The sequence below is a fragment of the Canis lupus genome, chromosome 1 (genome assembly GCF_003254725.2).
Source record: "Canis lupus dingo isolate Sandy chromosome 1, ASM325472v2, whole genome shotgun sequence".
NCBI classification, from domain to species: Eukaryota; Metazoa; Chordata; class Mammalia; order Carnivora; family Canidae; genus Canis; species Canis lupus.
In genome coordinates, this window is record NC_064243.1 from 61,102,737 (window position 1) to 61,121,751 (window position 19,015).

General features: G+C 37.6%; 1 long non-coding RNA gene across 1 annotated transcript; it reads left to right on the top strand.

The window, feature by feature from the left end:
- The first annotated feature begins 2,816 nt into the window (after positions 1–2,816).
- LOC125755238 (uncharacterized) lies at positions 2,817–15,583 on the top strand. The gene is made up of 3 exons (XR_007411132.1): positions 2,817–4,232; positions 10,847–11,033; positions 15,334–15,583. It is a non-coding gene; the product is annotated as an uncharacterized LOC125755238 (long non-coding RNA).
- Positions 15,584–19,015: the final 3,432 nt, after the last annotated feature.

Here is a 19,015-nt window from a genome sequence, read left to right on the forward strand (position 1 = left end):
GACAGAATAATTCCTATGTTCAGAAAAAGGGGACTTTAAATGAGTTCTGGGAATAGCATTCTTCTTATTTTCACATTTCACCCAGTCTTGACAGAGAGCCTCAGGAGTATGGTTAATACAATTTCTACTTTTCCACCATTTTGGAAATATATCACTTTTACTCCATTTCATTATTCTTCCTCTTTTGGGAGTTGGAAATCTTAAGGGCCCATCACTGGTGAAATACGAGCAAGGTGTTTCACTGCCATTTTGTTTGGCTATAAAGGTGTAAAATGAATCTCTAACTCAGGTTTTGGAAATTGTGTGGTTTGATTATTTTCTGTTGACACTTCTCAAGAGTCAAGGACTACAGAGCCACCCTCTACTTCATTTTTTAGAATTTCAGTACTTGTTTGAGGTTCAGTTTCAACTCTGACAGGCTTCATTGAATTCATATGTCAAGACTTGATATCTACAGTTTGCTCTTCTGTTTCAGAAGCTTCCAGGGTGATCTTTTTTAATTGTTCAATGTCATTATTTTTCTGTATGTCACTGGAGATCATACTTCACCTGTATCTCTAAAGCTGCAACAGGTTGATCCCATTCTACTCACCATTTTTAAAGGTTACTATCTCTGCCAGTTGTGCTCTAAGTATTTCTACTTCATTTTGTTGCTTTAAACAATGCTGTCTTCAGCATATTTTTTCATCTCTTTGTTTTGTAGATTTTCAGCTTCTTTTTGCTTCAGGAAGCTAGTGATTTAATCCAATCCAAAATCCAAATTATTTTCTTTTTGTTTTTTAATGTTTTGTCATAGAAACAATTTTCAGTTTCCCTCCCTCTGATTGTTTTTACTCATGCTCTTTGGCTAGCTATCCATTGGTAAGTTCCAGCAACTATTTCAAAAGTTTGATTCTAGTATTATCTGCCCAAACAACAATGGAATGCCCTTCCTTCTTGTTCTAGTAACTATGGTCTCTAAATGCAGTCTAAGATTTACTAGCTTTCTAATGTAGTCTCATGCCTCCTTTTACAGATCCTTTTATAAGAGTCTCTCATCTTTGTACCTGTGTGGGTAATATTTGTAGTTACATTGTAACTTATATTATTAGTATCAACCTAATGCTAAAGTCTGTCAAGGTATTTAATAGTGTATATTTTATCTTTTTCAATGCACAATTTCAGTAAGTACAATTTTGGCTAATTTGTTGAATATAAAATAGTAGAGCAACATGATGATAGAAAAGTTTAGTGAAAGTGATAGAAAAGAAATGAAGTTTTAGGAATCATTTGCCCTGAGACCCTAGTTAAAATCATTAGGAGTGACATTACTACGAGAAAGATAAAAAAAAGTGGGGGGGGGGGAGAAAAGAAAAGAAAAAAGAGATTTTCAAGGGTTGATCTTTGGAAAACAATTCCATTTAAACATCGGAAAAGCCCATTTTAGGTAGGGAAGAGAAAGAGCAAATTCTTTAAGGGTAGGAATCAGGCCTGCTCTGAAACATAATGAGGGCTCACTGAATAATTTTAGAAATGGAATTAGTACAAGAGGCAAAGAAGGAGGGGTTAGAGAAGAAGGAAAAGAGAAAAGAAATAGTAACGCATTCTAAAAGAGTGCTGCCCACACTGTCAAAATTACAGACAGATCAAAGAGAATAGAAGGGAGAAGAGACTACTAGATTTGGCAGTCATAAAAATGGTCACGAGTGATACCAGAGGTGGCAGTTCTGGCCAAATGTTTGGGTAGAAGTCAGATTGTGAGGTGTGACCAGTGGCTTGGTGATCAGAATGCAGACATTGAGTACAGATTACTTTTTCCAGTAGAACTTTCACAGGACTAGAGGGGTGGCGGTTCTTTTGAACAGGTGGAACCAAGTGTTTTTGTAGTTAGAGAAGATTCACTGGCAGAGTACAGATAATCCTGGGAAGAGAGGGAATAATTAGAAACACATGATCTTGGATAAAGCAGCCAGGGTTTTATGAGGAACTGAGCTGAGTTTATGCAGTTTGTTAAGAAGGATGCACATATTTTCCACAAATGGAGTCAGCAGGGAAAGCAAATAGGCTGGGTTATGAATCTGTGTAACACTGAGGTAGAGATCAAGTTAGTACCAGATAATGACAAAAGTGGTTAAACTCAGTTCAGGAGGACTTCTGTACCTCAATAATAAAGCAGCAAAGATGACAGTGTAGTTACAGTTGTCTTAAAATATTTTGAAATTGCACCAGGGAATATATTAATTTGCTGGGGCTGCCATGACAAAACACCATGGACTGGAGGATTTAACCAACAGATGTTTATCTTCTCACAGCCTGGAGGCCAGAAGTCCTATATTAAGGTGTTGCTAGGTTTGGTTTCTTCTGAGGTCTTGCTCCTTGCATTATAGGTGGTTGTCTTCTCCGTTGTCATATGATTTTTTTCCTCTATGCTCGTCTGCATCCTAATCCACTCTTCTAATGAAGACACCAGTCATTTTGCATTAGTGCCACCCCCCATAACCTCTTTTTACCCTAATTATCTCTTTAAAGGCCCCAACTCCAAGAAAAATGATATTCAGAGGTACTAGGGGTTATGACTTCAACATATGAATTTTGGGGCAGGGAAGAGGAGTAGAGTGATACAATTCAGCCTATAACAGGAATAATGTAGTCAACAACAGACAAAGGAATTCTACTTATTTTCTTATAGTTGAATATGTTGTAACAAGTAGAACCTCTCAGAATTTAGTGTGGTAAGCAAAGTGATGGCTCACAAAGGTGCCTACATCATAATACCTGGAAATGGAAATACTTCACTTTATATGACAAAAAGGATTTTCAGATGTGATTTAGTTAGGGACTCTGAGATGGCAGGAACATCCTAGATAATCTGAATGGGCCTAATCTAATGACATTGGCCCTTAAAAGTGGAGAACTTTTCCCCACTGAGTTTAGGGTTAGAGGGACATGTGATTCTGGAAGAAAGGTCAGAGATACAACACCATTGGTTTTGGAGACAAAGAAAGAAAGCCAGGAGCCAAGGAATGCACTTTTAGAAGCTGGAAGAGGCAAAGAAATAGATTCTCTCCTAGAACCTTGAGAAGGAACCCAGCCTTGTCAACATCCTGATTTTAGCCCAGTGAGACCTGCATCACACTTCTGACCCACAGGACTGTAACCTAATACATCTGTTTTAAGTCACTAAGTTTATGGTACTTTGTTACAACCAAAAAAGTACCAGGGTGAAGGTCTAGAAGACCAATTCAGTAGGTCTGGGATGGGGCCTAAGAATCTGATTACCGACCAGTTCCCAGGGGATGTCAGCGTGTCTGGACTGGGGAGCATACTGTGAGTAGTAAGGCTTCAGAGATCAAGCCTCATCAGATCTCCTCATCTCATAGAGAAAGGAATTGACATTTAAGAAGAATTTATGGTTATTGGCTGGTCTTTCTTCAACTCCAGCCCACTACACTGTAATAGTGCCTAAGAAATAATAAGTTAATAAATTAATTAATTGATTTAAAAAAGGAGCCCATAAAAAAAAAAAAGGGGGAGCCCATCAGAGAAGTCAGGCATGAAGAGGTGCCAGAGTTTGGAAAATTTGGCTCCAGAGCCTCTGTGTGTTTACGGTGCCCATGAAGTGTCCTGTCTGACACTTAGCTGATATAAATTGCTCATCACCCACCCCTTTGAAAACTAACAGCTGTTTGCTACGTACAACAGGTTTATAGCCTCTTGGTCCCAGGAGTTTCTAACTTCCTAGGTGTCAGCAAGTTTAAGAGAAAAATTTCAGGGCAAACGGGCATTTTGTTGTGACAATTTAGCAGGAGGCAGCTCAAAAGCTATAGATCATCTGTAAACTCAGAACTATAAACACGGAGGGAGTGTTTCCAGTGACCCGAAGGGCATGTTCTGTGTTTATCTTGTTGCCCGAGGCACCCTGTAATTATGTGAGAGCAGAATGTCCACTGATCTTCTGGCAAAAGGGTTTGAGGAAAACTATCAGGCTTTAATAAAAAGGATAAAGAGCTGGCATGTTGGACCGACATCCAAGGTGAACATCAGAAAGGAAAAGATTCTAAGAATGTGACAGGGACTTGTCAGGAGAGGCTGGTGAGCAGAACATTACCAAGAAGAGTGAGGAGAAACTGCAACCAAAGCTCTGTGGAAACCTCCCACTTGACGGAACAGAAAGAAGAGTCACAGGCACTGGAACAAGGGTTCCCGAACAACCTCATACATGGGGTGATGGAGGGAACATGAATACCACACAGGTAGCCTGCTAAAATGCACACTCCTCAGAATCTATCCCAGAGGTTCTTTTTAACTTTTTATTATGGAAAATTCCAAACATTCGACAGTAGAGAGTGTAGTATATCTCACCTGCACATCCTCAGACTCAGTTAAGATCACCACACAGCCAATCTTCCTTCGTCTGTTCCACTTGCTCAATGCCTACATTCTCATCTTCCCTTCTCCACTGGATGATACGGATGCCAATCCCAGTCATCAGGAAACAGCATTTTAGGTAGAGAGAAGAGTAAGGACAAAACCCCAGGGCAGAGGGTGCCTGGAATGTTTGAGCAATACTGCAGAGGTCTATGTAGGTAGAACGGAGGGAATGGGGGCAGTTGGTAGGGGATGGAATCAGAAACATAATAGGGCAAATAGAGAGTTCAGATAGGCCGAGTAGGTCCTTGCAGCTTATTGCAACAGCCTTGGCTTTTACTCTAGAAACTTTAGAACAGAAGAGACTAGCAATTGTGGAAAGCTAAAATTGAAAAGGTGAAGGGATGAAACAGTATTACTGGAGCCCATCGAAGAGTAACTGCCTGGTAGGAGCTATAGTCATAGGGAATCAAGAATGCAGTTATGGCCAAGAACTTTGCTCCAAATTTGTGAGAGAATAGGAGAATTATTACTCTGATCCTCGTGATAATAGGAATGAATATCCCTGATGAATAGAGTAACCTCCATCTCTACTTCTTGGTTCAGTGACAGGAAAAGTCTTAGTTGGGAGAGCGTTATCTCAGCTTCCAATGACATGGAACATGACTATCTTCCTCATTGGAAGCATTTATCCCTTGGTAACTAGGGCCTTCAAATCACCCAGTCCAAGGTGGTGGGGACAGATACCAAAAATTCCTTAGGTGGGTTATTAAGTGTAATAGTGAGAGGGGTCCCTCCCACTCCCACTTATTGGCTCTTGACCCTATATAATCTGGTGATGGAGGGAATGGCATTACTTGGTTCCGATTTCACCAATGCAATGAGGCACTCACTTTTTTCTTGGTTCCTATTCTACAGGATCCTGGGCAGAAATTTTAGGGGGAGGAGCAAAAAATGGTCCTTGGTTTGGTTCCCATGACTTGTTAGGTTTATCACTCCCCCTGTGGTTAAGTATGCATGTGGTAGTTTTCCTGGGAAAAGGAGAATATAAAATTTCAGGGCAATCTGGCATCTGCATGAGGCTACTTCCTGAAAAGCACCACTTTTCTTGTATAGATTGGTAAACGGTTCAGCTTTTTGTTAAAAGGCTCTGAAATGAGTAAAAACCTGGCATTAATTGAATTAACCTAAAGGCCATGCTATATTTCAGGCCAGAGGTTCTCCATCAGAGGGATTTTGTTCTCTAGGGGATATTAAGCAATGTGTAGAGACATTTTTAGTAGTCACAGCTAGGGGAGAGGGGGAAGACAGAGCTACAGATAATCTAGTGGCTACAGGCCAGGGGTCCTGCTAAGCATTTTACAATGCATGGGACATTCCCCGCAAATGAATTATCTGCTCAAAATGTCAATAGTACTGATGAGAAATCCTGCCCTCCCTAGGCTGAAGAATTCACTTACCATTTATTTGATTTCTTAAACTTTGCCTAGTCATGCTGTCCAGTATAATTTATCCGAGATAGAATAAAATTTATATAAGTAAGACAATGCCAGCAATATACATCTGCTTTGAGTTTGAACAATATAACTCCTCCTATTATTGTATTTTCAGGGAGAAACTGAAACCCCAAATTAAATCCTTTAATCATTTATAGTCAAACTTTCAGAAATTAAAGGTCATGGTTATTTTTTGCTCTGTCTCAGCCAGAGAAGTCTCAGTCAGATGCACATGTATGCTTGGAGTTCCTTTTATAGCTGAAACCTCAAGCATCCTTCACTAAGTATATAGTTCTGTACATTAGCTGAAATTAGTTGCATCAATCTAGCTTACACTTCTAGGTGTTCTCTTTGTAAAGAGTCTGAACAATGAATAGGGCCCATTAGCCTATCACAGTTGCAGCCCAACACCCATACACATCAGCAAATCTCTGGTATCCAATAACTGGTAAAATAGTTATGTCATTATAGACACTCAAGGATTCCCAGTGGGTACAATTGCTAGTTTCTAAGTGAAAGCAAGTCTATCACAAATTGGAAAATCCTTTTGATTTCCTTCTTAACTTTCATTCCTGGTTAGTTTATGCCAGTTGTTCAAAATCATCCACCTGTGACTTGAAATTTGATAGGGAAACACTTCCCAAGAAGATGTTTAGTATGGCATTCTGTTTGTCATGAGGAAACAATCCCCTGACCCAACCGCCATCTTTTTTAGAAGTGTTCTCTGAGAAGGAGCACCGGGGTGGCTTTAGTTGGTTAAGCCTCTGACTCTTGGACTTCAGCTCAGGTCATGAGCTCAGGGTGGTGGGAGCAAGCCTGAGTTGGGCTCTGTGTTCAGTGCAGTCTGTTTGGGATTCTCTCTCTCCCTCTCTCTTTGCCTCTCACTCCACTCATTTTCTCGATAGATAGACAGACAGATCAATAAATAAAATCTTTAGAGTGGTTTGTGAGAAAAGTTAGACTCACCTAGGAAACTGGGTGATATCTTGATCCACCAGACACTTACCTGAAGTTCCTTCTTCTATCTTGCATATTGAAAAATTTTCATTTCCAGTTCTTTTGAATTTTGTGTCCCTAGCCTTCCTGAATCGAAGATGCAACTGTGTAGTGGCATAGTCTGCACACCCTTTAGTGCCGGTAGCCGCCTCCCCTTTGTACCACATTTCATATCCATTCTCTAAGTCACACTCCCCTGGAGTTTCTGCATGTGTCCTTACCATCTGCTGCTGTTAGTGACACTTCTGGAAACCTTTAGGCTCCTGCTACACCTTCACAAAGTGACTTCCCTCGAGGTACCTGCTAACACACGAAATGTTGGTGTTTCTGGGGTGCCAAGTGCATCTTCTGCATTTTGTTTTGAGTTTCTTACCTCTTTTCCTTTTTTTTTTTTTTTTAAGATTTTGTTTATTTATTCATGAGAGACATGGAGAGAGAGGCAGAGACACAGGCAGAGGGAGAAGCAGGCTCCCTGTGGGAACCCGATGTGGGATTTGATGCAGAAGTCAATCCCAGGACCCTGGGATCACGCTCTGAGCTGAAGGCAGATGCTCAACCACTGAGCCACCCAGGTGTCTCAGTTTTTTTCCTCTTAAATTTCAACGTTTGACATTATTTTTCAGAAACTTATTGTATTTGTTCTTAATTCATAAATATCATTATATTACTTTTGGGAGTGTTTCTGATTTCTGAAAAACTTTGGAAAACTTTGCTTATGACTTTTCTAATGCCTATATATATATATATATTTCCCTAGCCCAGATGATACATTTTTGACAAGCCGTTGATATTGAAATCTTATTTTGCTGGCTTAGAGCATACATAAAAATTTGCAACTTGTTAAGACTGAAACTTCTCTGTTACTGTGTTCTCTCAGTTCTGCTCCTCTGGGATATTTGCAGATATGCAGTTTAAAACTATAAGCTAGGGCAGCCCGGGTGGCTCAGCGGTTTAGCGCCGCCTTCGGCCCAGGATGTGATCCTGGAGACCCGGGATCGAGTCCCACGTCAGGCTCCCTGCATGGAGCCTGCTTCTCCCTCTGCCTGTGGCTCTGCCTCTCTCTGTCTCTGTCTCTCTCTTTCTCTCATAAAAAAATAAAATCTTAAAATTAAAAAAAAAATAAAAAAAATAAAACTATAAGCTAGGAACAAAAGATTGATGTTGCTTGGAGAGATGTTCTGAATGCCAGATTAAACTCATAGCAGGAATTTAATGGAATTAATCCTTTCCATGGGTTAATTCCCTCACATCGTAAGAGAGATACAAATAGAGAGTGGTCAAGAGTGACATTTAGTATGACTAATATTTTATAGGAACAGTACCATCTTATTGTTTTGGCATATTTGTGTAGAAAGAGGAGGGCATATTATTTTGGCAGTTAAAATAAGAGAAGTAGAGAACTACGTAGTGGTTTTTAATACCACCCATGTTCTTTTAGTGCCCCACTGAGAACTATTAGTGAGAATCTCTCATGCTTCTGTTTATTCAACAACTTCCTGGGTCTTCTGAGTATCTATTGATTTCAATGTCCACTGCTAAGACAATAATAGGCCATGGGTAATCTACTGAGGATAAGATCATTTTATAAATGTCTTATTTAAGGTCTGTTTGGTCATCTTTAGTTGTTCCTTCTTTTCTAGTAGAATACATATTGCTATTTGCTTAAAATTCCTATTTGAGTAGATAACATATAAAAGATGTCTCATGCCTTGTAGTTAGCTATACTTATATTTGAGAAGATATTTTTAACAAAATAAAAAAGAGAACAGGGATCCCTGGGTGGCGCAGCAGTTTGGCGCCTGCCTTTGGCCCAGGGCGCGATCCTGGAGACCCAGGATCGAATCCCACGTCGGGCTCCCGGTGCATGGAGCCTGCTTCTCCCTCTGCCTGTGCCTCTGCCTCTCTCTCTCTCTCTGTGACTATCATAAATAAATAAAAAAATTAAAAAAAAAAAAAAGAGAACAGTTTTCATTGTAGAACTCAAGAGGAGAGATAGATATTTGCTTGTAACTCCTACCAAAACTAATCTTGCAGCTTTGGTTATTGGTGGGGTATGGGTAAAATAAAGAAGGAGAGAAGAACTGACGCCTTCTTAGGATACTTTTGGTTGAAGTATGTGAATATCAATTTAATCTGACTAACCAATAAATGATTTTATTGGCTTACATAACTAAAAATCCAGAGATAGGATTTAGGCATAGTTTAATTAGGGTTCTAGCAATATTTCTCTGCTTTTCTCTCAGCATTGTTGATGTCAGATTTGTCCTCAAGTTGTCATGCTTTCACGATGGACACTAATAGCCATTAGGACAAGGTGCTTCATGTTCACATTCTGTGAAAGGTAGAGAGAGCAGTTTTTCACTATACTGCTTTTAAGAGTAAAAAGGATATTTTCCAGAACTGTCTGGTGACCTTCTCCACATACCTGAATCGCAGGAATCAGATCATTCTGAAATAGTCACTTGGCAAGGGAAGTGGATGGGATTATTCTCACTGGAGCAGACCCATCTCTTGAAATTGAGAATAATTTCCCACACTGAATGACTGTTACTCAATGGATAGGAGTTGAAATGGATGCTAGGGAGTTAATAAAACATATTTACTAAAAATGTGACTCAGGTCATAGAAATCTAAAAAGACTAATTTTTAACCTATGAAGGATCTTCATTAAAAAAAGCAACTTCTTCCTTAGGAGTCAGTTTATAGAAGAGAAGCACTAGTTGAGAGTTAATTTACTTCTATTGGTAATTTTAGTTTTTTAGCCTCCAGAGGAAATGGTATTCAGTCTTAATGGTTACAATAAAATCTCTGTCTGAAAAATTAGAAGTCAGATCTGACATGGTAGCCGGTGAGCCCTCAGGAGCCACTGCATTCGTGACTCCAAGAAACAGAGAAGCCCACTGCTTATTGAGAGAGAGTGTATATAGTTCTGGGGATTGAGGATCTATTGTAGTAAATGATGTAATTATTTCCACTTCTCAGCTAAGTTCTTTGTAAGAAGACTAAACCTCTAACCCACTGAGTCAGGTTTTGTCAGGTAAGTTGCAAAGTATATAGTAATAGAATGTGAGTGTAAATGACATATGTCTCATCTGAGCAAAAGCCTTCAGAGGCATTATATAGTTCTGTAAAACCTCTTTTTAATCTCTGCCTGAAAGATGGCATGGTCCAAATAAGGCTTTTTCAACCTTGGTCTCAGAATGAGCAAACACAGATTGTAAAACAGCAGCCAGCCAAATTGAATGAGAAATAAACCTTTGTTGGTATAATCCAGAGATGTAAGGGAGTTTGTGTGCTACTGTAGCATGATTTACAAAAGCTGGGTTTTAATATCAGTTTGGCTACAAGAAAAACATCTGTGATATCTTGAATAAGTCACCAAGCCTCTCAAACATAGTTTTCATCTATAAAATAATAATTAAAAAAAAAGACCTTTAGATTTTATCTGTAATGCTTAACAATTTGACTGCTAAACCTAGTCTCTAAAAGTTTTGTCAATTGGTTAAGTTGTGAAATGTAGGTAATATGATGTATTTTCCTTTTATTAATTACTTAAAGGCATTTATAACTTTCAATCAGCATGAGATAAATCATGCTTTCATAATAAAGTATGAGACTCCTGCCAAAAGAAGCATATTAGCTTACCTAAACTACTCCCATCATAAATCAACAGGTATTTCAGTCTTTTTAATACATAGAAAATAACTAAGTATCTTTTTAGAACTCCCTGATAGGGTCTAAAATCTTTTTTTTCTAACACATTCTATTTTGTATTATGACTCTGTCCCTCATTTTTTTTTTTTTTTTTACTAATTAGAGTGTATGATTCAATAAATGCTTAATTTAATTGTAAGGACAATTAAATTGCTACAGTTCTGGAGATTTTGTTAAATAGAGACTTTTCTAGCTTTAGCTAACAAAATAAGGAGAAACTGAATTTTTTTTCAGAAAAACAGGAAACTGTCCTTTTTTCAGTGGATAATCTTTCCTCCTTTGTCGAATATTAGTTGACTGTAGAGTTGAGGGCCCATTTCTGCCAAACTGTGGAAGAAGCCTTGGTGCCCATCGAAAGATGAATGGATAAAGAAGATGTGATCTATGTATACCATGGAATATTACTCAGCCATTAGAAATGATGAATACCCACCATTTGCTTAGACGTGGATGGAACTGGAGGGCATTATGCTGAGTGAAGTAAGTCAATCGGAGAAGGACAATCATTGTATGGTTTCACTCGTACAGGGAATATAAAAAATAGTGGGAGGGATTATAGGGGAAAGGAGAGAAAATGAATGGGAAAAATCAGAGAGGGTGACAAAACATGAGAGACTCCTAACTCCAGGAAACAAACAAGGGGTAATAGAAGGGGATGTGGGCAAGGGGATGGGGTGACTGGGTGATGGGCACTTGACTGGATGAGCACTGGATGTTATACTATATGTTGGCAAATCGAACTCCAATAAAATATATATGTATATTAAAAAAAAAAACCAAACGAATGAATAAAAAAAAAAAAAGGGAAACAAAGAACACAACTACAAAATAATTATACCAGAATACACACACACACACACACACACACACACACACGTACCCCTCCACACATCCAAAACTTGTTCATGGATCTTCCACTGATCTTGTCCTGTAGTTGTTTTAAGAATCTCTTATATGAGAATACCTATTTCTTTCTTTCTACAGTGTTAAAAAAAAAAGCATTTAATGGAGAGAAAAAATGGCCTCTGAAAACCAATTCTAAATGAGACATGCACTAAGACTCTTGATTAGGGTGTGCTGGAACCTGCCATATCTGCTTCAACATCAGGCAGTATGAGAGCACCAAGGCCTCACGGCTGGGCTCTGGAGATTGGGAAGAATGACCACTAATAAATAAGTAATTTATGATTTAAGCAATTTTAAACATTTTCTTTTACTATTGAGGCAAGAATAGATAATTTAAATCCCCTCTTAACATAAGCAGAGGATATTTTACATACAATGTTCCAACTCATTTTATTTATACATATATTTAGATATTAAAATATTTAAAATGCTAAAGATGTTGATCAAACTGATTATCTTTCTCTCTCTCTCTCTCTCTCTTTTTTTTTTCCCCAACTACTCCAATACATAAAATTGTGAGTTTGTGTTTGATCTACACATGGCAAGGGTGAAGAATGGGGAATGGTGGAAAAGCAGCTTGTAGGGAAGTAGGAAAGTAGTTCTATCAAATTTTGCATAAACAAACTGTTCTATATTTTAGAAAATCCTGTTAGTAAATATCTCTACCACTACGAATTTATCTATTTTTCTTAGTGACATTTTAAGCATCTAACATCTGTACACTGAGTTTTATTACAAAGACCAACATTTAGACAAATTAAATCTAACTAAAATCAACATTTATATGACTGTATCCAGTCTCAAGAACAGCAAACGAGTTGTAAGTACTAATGAGAAGATATTTGAGAGCTTATTACATCACTATTCATACATGCAGGCGCAGAGGAAGTGTCTAGGTCATTTTGATGGTCAATTATTAGATGTGTTTATACTCAGCCAGATAGTGATTTTCCAACTGAATGGATTGTAAACAAATAGCATGTAACTATCTAAAGGCGGGGCGGGGGTCAGTGTTTAGTGAAGGCCAGGAGAAAGCTAGCCTTGAATGTGAATGAGGAAAACATGTTTTGAATTTAGTAAAGTCACATTAATTAATATTTAGGATAACTATAAACTAACCTCTTACCAAACAGGCCTTCTGGACAGGCAGGGTGCTTGTGATACTGGACAGAGATGAGGATTTATGGAAGTTTTGCTGAAAGTAGTGCTGGATTGCATCCTGAGACTCTGAAGATCTAATCCTGTATGCAGGAGGGGGTCTGGAGTCAAAAGTCAAGCAGTCCTTCCAGCCAAAGGCTCAATCTGGAGAGACTGGGCACAGAAATAGAAAGTGGACATGGCACAGTGGGGTGACTGAAAGGAAGGCAGATCAAACAATGGGTTTCTGGCAATATTCCATGAGACTTAGGTGCTGGTGTTCTATAGCTTGTGACTCCCTTTTGGTGATGGGGAAGCCAGTCATACGGTACTGTGACAGCTCCTTATAAATCAGAGGTTGCAAAATGTCATGTTTTGTTTGATCCATTTAGTGCTTACCCACAGAATGATGTAAAATAATTTTTTAACCATGAACTAGCATTATTTATTTATTTTATAATAAATTTATTTTTTATTGGTGTTCAATTTGCCAACATACAGAATAACACCCAGTGCTCATCCCGTCAAGTGCCTCCCTCAGTGCCTGTCACCCATTCACCCCCACCCCCCGCCCTCCTCCCCTTCCACCACCCCTAGTTCATTTCCCAGAGTTAGGGATATAAAATAAATTTACATTAGTTGCCAACACTTAACACTAAAGATAATTTTATCTATATATGTCAACTTACAGCTTTTCTGAACACATCAGAAATCTGGTATTATCAACCTTGCTGCCATATGTAGTATGGATAAACCTTGTGCTGGACCACTCCTCTTGCAATGAGCGTGCTCTCTTCCATCTGCCACAGTCCACACCAGTCCCCACTGTCCTGCCCCTGTGGACGGGAGACAGTTGCCTTTTGCCATCATACTCATTTTGTGTTTTGCTTATAGTAGAATTAGAGGCAAAAAGGAGATATTTCTTAAATCCATTTTGCAGTTCTTTATTTTAGAATTTTTTTCAATTTTAAAAGGCTTCAATTTTAAAATATTTCAAACATGTAGGAAAATAGACAGTAAAACTAAATAATCCCCCATGACCATATTTCATGGCTTTAACTGTGATTACTTAAGTCCAGTCTTGTTTCATCTATATCCCCACTCCCTTCCCTTCACTGTATCATTTAAAAGAAAATCCCTGACATCCTATGGTTTTCCCTGTATTTCAGTATGTAACAATAAAAGATAAGAACACTTATATAATAAAACAGTCACATATTCATGGTATAGTCACACCGAAAAACATTAGCAGAAAGCATTTATATATAAATTATCCAGTTTGTTAAAATTTCCAATTGTTTCATAAATATATGTTACACTTTGTTTGAATCAGGATTAGGGATGCCTGGGTGGCTCAGTGGTTCAGCATCTGCCTTTGGTTCAGGTCATGATCCCAGGGTCCTGGGATCGAGTCTCGCATTGGGCTCCCTGCATGGAGCCTGCTTCTCCCTCTGCCTGTGTCTCTGCCTCTCTCTGTATGTCTCTCATGAATCAATAAATAAAATCTTAAAAAAAAAAGTCAGGATTAAAATAAGGGCTACAGGAGGTAATTGATTGATGTCTTTAAAGTATCTTCTAATTTATAACTTCTCTCCATCTCTGTATCTGTCTTTCTCTCTCTCTCTTAATCCCTCTCCCTCTCTTTGTATATCTTTCTTTTGGCTATAAATTGTTTAATAAACCTGGCTCATTGTTTTTGTAGAATTTCTCACAGTCACAAATTTTCTGATTTACCATAGTAAAATTTAGCATGTTCTTCTATTGTCTATATTTCTTGTAAACTTGCTTGAATTTTTTGAGAATAATATTTCATTGGCAGTGGTGTATTCTATCAGAAGGCCCATAATCTCAGGGTTTATCTCTTTTTCTCTCATTAATCTGTGTTCAATGCCTAGATCCATCAATTCACTAAAGGTTGCAAAATGTTATAATCTAATTAAACTATCTTGTCTTTTTTTTAAACTATCCTGTCTTTATTTAATAACTGAGCTGCCCCTATTAAGAAAAACATCGTCTTGTCTGTTATTTGTTTACATAGTGGTATAGTTCTTATAGAAAAAGCTGAGCAAATGTTTTTTTCCTCTGTTTATGAATTTCTTAAAAATAATTAGCACCCTCCATTTGAGACTAATTTGTATTTTTTAGTATGAGCTCATGTACTTAAACATATTTCTTATGTTTTAATTCATAGCAGGTATTGTCTTTACTGATGCTTATATTTTTCTATCTTCTGCTTAATTTGACTTCATCCTCATGAACTTTGACAATCCCTTTGTTACCTTTTGGACAAACTGTCCTGATCTCATCTTGTACATTTTGAGCCCAGACATAGAATCTACTATTTCAGGAATCCTGGCTCCTTTGAGTGAGAACTGACTGGTATTTAAAGACCACAACCTGGGACACCAGGGTGGCTTAGCGGTTTAGTGCCTACCTTCAGCCCAGAGGATGACCCTGGAGTCCTGGGATCGAGTCCTGCATCAGGCTCCCTGCATGGTGCCTGCTTCTCCCTCTGCCTGTGTCTCTGCCTCTCTCTCTCTCTCTGTCTCTCATGAATAAATAAATAAAAAAAAAAATAAAAAGTAAAGACAACAACCTGGCTATTGGGAGCCATGCTCTATCAAATTGAGAAAGTTAAAGATAGCTTAGAGAACTGTGTGTTGACTTTCTTTTTTTTGTTAAGCCTGGTTCACTTTACTTAGTTACCATGCCTTTCTGGCCCTCATTTGCTTTTCAGTTTGCAACTCCTGCTCAAAACCAATTCTAAACCATCAACGTCCTGTCCTACATGCAGAAGTATACTACAACAGGGTAAAAGGTAAAGAACCTGAATTACTTTACAATAAGAGAAAAAAAAAATGAGGAGGAAATAACTGAAAAGTTACTAGTAATTTTACTTATAAATCTCAGTCTGAACTTCTACTTATAAATAGCAAAACCCTGCGGACACTGTTTATTCACTTGTGAAATAAACCATACCCTTGATGCCTGGGACTAATTGCTTTATTTACTATGAATTTCAGAGGATCTTTCTTTTGATATTATCCATGTGGAAACACCCTATCAAGTTGGTAAGACTAAAGTGATGCTGTATTTAACTGACATTTTTTATTGCAGGAAAGGAAGGCAAAAAGAAAACTCGCGTTTATGGTCTACAATATGCTAGAGGTTTTCAAATGCATTATCTCATTCTCATAATCACTCTCTAAGGTGGTGTCATCTTCATTTTTTCCCCCTGAAGGATATAAACTCTGGAGTTGCCAAATTTACAGAAAAAAAAAATCTCCAAACATTTTTCACTATAATATTTTAAGAACCGAAAGGTAAGAAAAGAAATATAAGCATGGCTGAGGGGAAATGTTTTCTTAGTCACCAAAATGAATATCACAAGATTTCTGGGTTCATTTTGTGTGGGGAAATGCAACCCAGGCAACTGACCTTCACTTATTCCCAAGAAAATATACCAGCCAAAAGAGAAAGATATGCTTATGGATACTATATTAGCCAAGAGAGGCGAGGCTTTGCAGAGTAACATAAAGGTTTGCTAGTCTCTCGCCACTACTTCTATAATGTAGGTCAGTTGGAGGCAAGGATGAGAGTTCTTTCCTGTATAGTCACCAGTGAACTAGGTCTCACCACTTGTAGCTGTATCACTTGGAACAGGTGACATGTGAGGTGTTGGCAGAAAGAGAAAAGAGACCGTGAAGAACTCACACATACAATTCAATGGCTAGGGTGGGAATGACTTCTCACCGAAGCTCACAGCCCACTGGGCAAAATTAGTCTGAGAGGGACGTGTGTATGTTGTAAGTTTATTGGAAAGCGCTCTCAGAAATACCTGCAAGAGAGTGAAGAAAGCAGGTTTGGATAGAGCAAGAGCCTGCACTGTGCTGCAGTTGAAACAGAGACCAATTGATGTTTTAGGGAGCTCTGGAGCTGAGATGGCCCCTCAAAGTTGTCCCGCATGCCAGGCCTGTGGGTGCAGGCTGCCTTTAGCTTTAAATTTAACAGGGATATACTTGGTCCCCTAATGTATTTCTATCTATAAAGCTCATTTAATTGGTTAAATCATATTAATCTTAGTACATCATATTGATCTGATCTGTTTCAAGGTTGATATTTGTCTTCTCAGTTGGTGGAGACATTTGGGAATTATAGTCATATTTGCTTTAAGCCACTAGGGAATTAAAGGACAAAAACTCTTCATTAAAATTTTCCCACTAGGTATGTTTCAGAAGATACTTTATTTTTATGGTCTTTAAGATTTCGGATACTAGTCTCAATCTCTAGAGAAAGATCAATGATTCGGTTATTTCTAAGCTTAGAAATTCCAACTTTGCCTGAAGACTACTGGTCTTAAAACGATAGAGAAAAGGGTATCATTAATACGATGTCAGTATTTGTCTTTCTACTTTTATTTCCAAGGTGTACTGAATATTAATTAGCATTAAGAAGTATATTATCATAAAAAATAAGTATATTATCATAGCAGAGGTTTAAAAGAGAAAAACCAAGAAAATGCTGAGAAAATGGCCACAAATCTTTAAGGTTTGAAAAAAAGGTGTTTTTTTGGTTTTGTTTCTGGTATGTACTATTATGTATGCAACTGTGGAAGAGTAAAGATGAGTAGAGGGAGGCAAGAACTGTAGTTTTTAAAATTGTGATTTAAAAGTCCTTATTCCCGGGGCACTTGGGTGGCTCAGTGAATTAAGCGTCTGCCTTCAGCACCTGCTTCTCCCTTGCTCCCCTGCTGTGCTCTCTCTCTCTCTCTCTCTCTCACTATCTCTCTGTCAAATAAATAAATAAAATCTTTAAAAAGTCCTTATTCCATAGTCACTTGTCAAACAGATTATATCATACTCTCAAGAATAAGCAGAAGAATCTTATTAGAATATATATTTTGAAATATATAAAACTTTTAGGTAAATATTTTTTTAGCCAAGAGATTTCCTGTAAAGTGGTCATAATTTATTACATTATAATGCTCTTTGAAATTATTTTTCTTTTACTATATTCGCTTTATGTGGCTGTTTCACCTAAATTTATGAACATGGTAGCAAGTATATTTATATGGAGATAAGCACTAGCAATAAAGTAGCCAGCAGTCACATGTAGCTATTTAGCATGTGAAATGTGGTTAGCCAGACTTCAGATGTGCTTTAAGTGGAAAATATACACTAGATTTTGAAGTCTTATTATGAAATACATATATAAATTTTCTCATTAATAATGTTTTATTGATTACATTTTGAAAATAATATTTGAATGCATTGAGTTAAATAAAATATATCATTAACCTTAATTTTACCTGTTTCTTTTTCTCATTTTTTAGTGTGGCTACAGGAAATGTGAAATCACATTTCTGACTCCGATTTGTAGCTCTCATTACATTTCTATTAGTGTGATCCAAATGATTTAGTTGTTTTCCTCTAATGTTTTATCATGACAGTTTTCAAATAGAAAATAGAAAAGCTGAAACAATTTTACAGCAAACATATATCTTCTACAACCAGCATTTTACTATCCTTGTTTTTCATGTATTTAGCCATCTGTCTTTTTTTTTTTTTTTTTTTTTTTGTATTTTTCACAAATCCATCTGATTTTTTGGATGCATTTCAGAGTAAGTTGCAGATGTCACTCTATGTTCCTCTACATACTTTAGCATATAGAAACTAGTTTTGAACTCTATTAAAGTGCATATTCCTTTAGCCATTTTCTTGCATCTTTAGATTTGTGTTGGTAAGCAGAGGCATAAACAGATTAAATGCATCAAATCGGATTTAATAAATTTTCCGAGTAAAAGGAACATTTAATCTCTGTTGACATTAAAGCACAGATCTAGATTACTCAACAAATATTTGGAGACCTTATAACATTAAATATTGACTAGAAACAAATTTCTCTCATTTTCTGAGTAAGTGCAGAATGACCAGGCTGTGTTCCATGCTCATTGTGTGACCATGGATGTTCATACAACCTTTGAGCCTCTGGTGTTGATAGAAAGTTTATCTCACAAGATTATAGTGATTAAAGGAAATAATATGTGTAATCAATTTACTGGAGTTTTGGCACATTACTTTTTTTTTTTTAATTAAAAGAAACTTAAAAAAAAAAGATTTATTTATTATTTTGGAGACTGCATGAGCCAGAGTGGGGGGAATGCAGAGGGAGAGGGAGAGAGAGAGAACCTCCCTACTAAGTGCAGAGCCTATGTGTGGCTTGATCCCATGACCCTGAGATCATGACCTGAGTAGAAATCAGACACTTAACTGACTGAGCCACCCAGGCATCTGGGCACATACTAACTTTTAAAAGTCTACTTAACTGGAAATAAATACAAAATATTTGGAGTATTTTGTTCGTCAGGTTGATCAGGAGATCCCTTCGCAGTGTAGGAATATCTCTGATAAGATGAACAG